This window comes from Pteronotus mesoamericanus, unplaced genomic scaffold, assembly GCF_021234165.1.
Source record: "Pteronotus mesoamericanus isolate MK-2021 breed Mesoamerican mustached bat unplaced genomic scaffold, CSHL_Meso_final scaffold_54, whole genome shotgun sequence".
In the NCBI taxonomy this organism is placed as follows: domain Eukaryota; kingdom Metazoa; phylum Chordata; class Mammalia; order Chiroptera; family Mormoopidae; genus Pteronotus; species Pteronotus mesoamericanus.
In genome coordinates this window covers 57,543,251-57,545,821 of record NW_026555321.1, presented here as the reverse complement: position 1 = coordinate 57,545,821, position 2,571 = coordinate 57,543,251, and the positions used below count along the sequence as shown (strand labels likewise).

Below are 2,571 nucleotides of genomic sequence, written 5' to 3'. Positions count from 1 at the left end.
TGACCTTAGTCCGTCTGTTTGGGACTTCCAGGAATCTACTCTCCAGGTCTATCCCCTGCAATTGTTAATCTAGTCACTTTGCCCTCAGCTGTCAGGCTTAGGCACCACAGGGCGGGGCAGTGCCTCCTGAGGGCAGGGCTTATTGTGTCCTTACAGGCTGATGTCACTCAGAGTAGTTGTCTGCCTGAGCAAGATAGAAGCTGAGGAGTGGGGGAGGAGACAGCACTGTGATCACTCTGGCTACTCCCTCAGTTCTCTCCCCCATTGCCTCTGTCTCCAGTCTCTCCTCATGCTTCTCTAGACAGCTCTGTGCCCCCTTTATCCAGGGATCTACTATCTGTTCCAGCTGCTCTGTACTCAGCACCCAGGCCCACAGGCAACTCCTGGCCATCACACAGCTTCCTGAGGGCAGGGCCACTGTTTCCTTTCGTGCTGCTGCCACTCTGGGGCATGGCCTCCCTGAGCAAGATTGAGACTGCAGAATGGGGGAGGAGTCAGTACCAGGATCCCCCCAGCTACTCCCTTATTCTGTCCCCAATGCCTCAGTCTCCAGACAAAATTGACTTTAAAACAAGGGCAGTAACAAGACACAATGAAAGACATTGCATAATGATAAAGGGATCAATTCAACAAGAAGATATTACTCTTGTAAACTTCTATACACCCAACATAGGAGCAACTAAATACATAAAACAAATATTGATGTACATAAAAAGAGAAAGTGACAGTAATACAGGCATAACAGGGGATTTTAACACCCCATTGCCATCAATGAAGAGATTATTCACATAATTTTAACAAGGAAACAGTGACCTTAAATAACACATTAGACTAGATGGACTTAGTAAGTTTAGGACTCAAAAGCAGCAGAATATACTTTCAAGTGCACCTAGAACATTTTCCAGGACAGACCACATGTTAGGCCATTAACAAAAACCTCAATGAATTTAAGAAGATAAAAGTCATATCAAATATCTTCTTCAATCACAAGAACATGAAACTCGAAATCAATGACAAGACAAAATCTGAAAAACATACAAATATGTGGAGACTAAATAACATGCTACTAAAGAATTAATGGGTTACTAATAAGATAAAGGAAGAAATCAAAAGATACTCTGAAACAAATAGAAATGAAAACACAATGACCCAAAATTTATGGGTCAAAGCCAAAGCAGTTGTAAGAAATTTTTAGCTGGGATCTCCAACTGCATGCGAGAGCAACCTGGAGAGACTTTGACAGCTCAGGTCAGCATAAATACCTGCAGCTGCCACTTGCCTTTCCTATAGTGTCTCAGGAAAAGAAAAAGAAAAGAAATTTTTAGCAACACATGCTTACCTCGAGACACAAGAAAAATCTGAAATAAACAATCTAAACTTACACCTAAAAAAATCTACAAAAGAACAACAAAGGCCAAAGTGAGTAGAAGGTAGGAAATAATAAAGGTCACAGCAGAAATAAATAAAAAAGCCAGTAGAAGGGATCAATGAAACCAAGAGCTTGTTCTTTGAAAAGATAAACTAAATTGATAAACCTTTAGTTAGACTCATCAAGAAAGGAAGGAGAGGGCCTAAATAAATAAAATGGGAAATAAAGCAGGAGATGTGACCGCCAACACCACAGAAATACAAAGGATTATAAGGAAATATCAGGAAAAATGGCATGCTAACAAATTAGGTAACTTGGAAAAAATTGATAAATTCCTAGACAAATATAATTTTCTAAGGCTGCATGAAGAAGAAACATGAAATCTGAACAGACTGATAATTGCTAAGAAATTTGAATCAGTATTCAAAAACTTAAAAAAATACAAATGCCCTGGATAAGATGGCTTCACGGGCAAATTTTAACAAACCTTCAAAAAAGAATTAATACCTATTCTTTTCAAATGATTACAAAAAAATTAAAGAAGAAAGACTTCCTAACTCATTTTACAAGATTTGCACTACCCTGACACCAAAACCATAAAAAAAACTACAGTAAAAGAAAATTATGAGCCAATATCCCTGATGTACACAGATGCAAACATTTTCTACAAAATATTAGCAAATCAAGTTTAGCAACAGATTAAAAAGATCGTACACAACAATCAAGTGAGATTCATCCCTGGAATGCAAGGTTGGTTCAATATCCACAATTTGGTTAATGCAGTACATATACCATGTATAAAAAATGAAGAGTAAAAACCATATGATCATATCAATAGATGCAGAAAAAACAAAATCCAGTATTTATGATAAAAGCTCTCAGCAGCATAAGGATAGAGGTAACATACCTCAACATAGTAATAGCCATTATGAAAAACCTACAACTAAAACCATACTAAATGGTAAAATGCTAAAATATTTTTTCTGGTGTTAAATACATTTATTGTAAACTTTAGACACAAAAATAAGTTTTCTAGGACATTCACATTAAAACCAAAATCTTCTCTTTTCATCCTTTTTTAAAACTGAATTTGTTAGGGTGACATTTGTTCACAAATCATACAGGTTTCAAGTGTACAACTCAACACAACATCATCTTCACACTGAATTATGCACCCATCACCCCAAGCTAAGTCTCATTTT

General features: G+C 37.1%; 1 pseudogene; it reads left to right on the top strand.

Moving 5' to 3' along the window:
- The first annotated feature begins 1,182 nt into the window (after nt 1–1,182).
- LOC129061117 (uncharacterized) lies at nt 1,183–1,292 on the top strand (annotated as a pseudogene).
- Nucleotides 1,293–2,571: the final 1,279 nt, after the last annotated feature.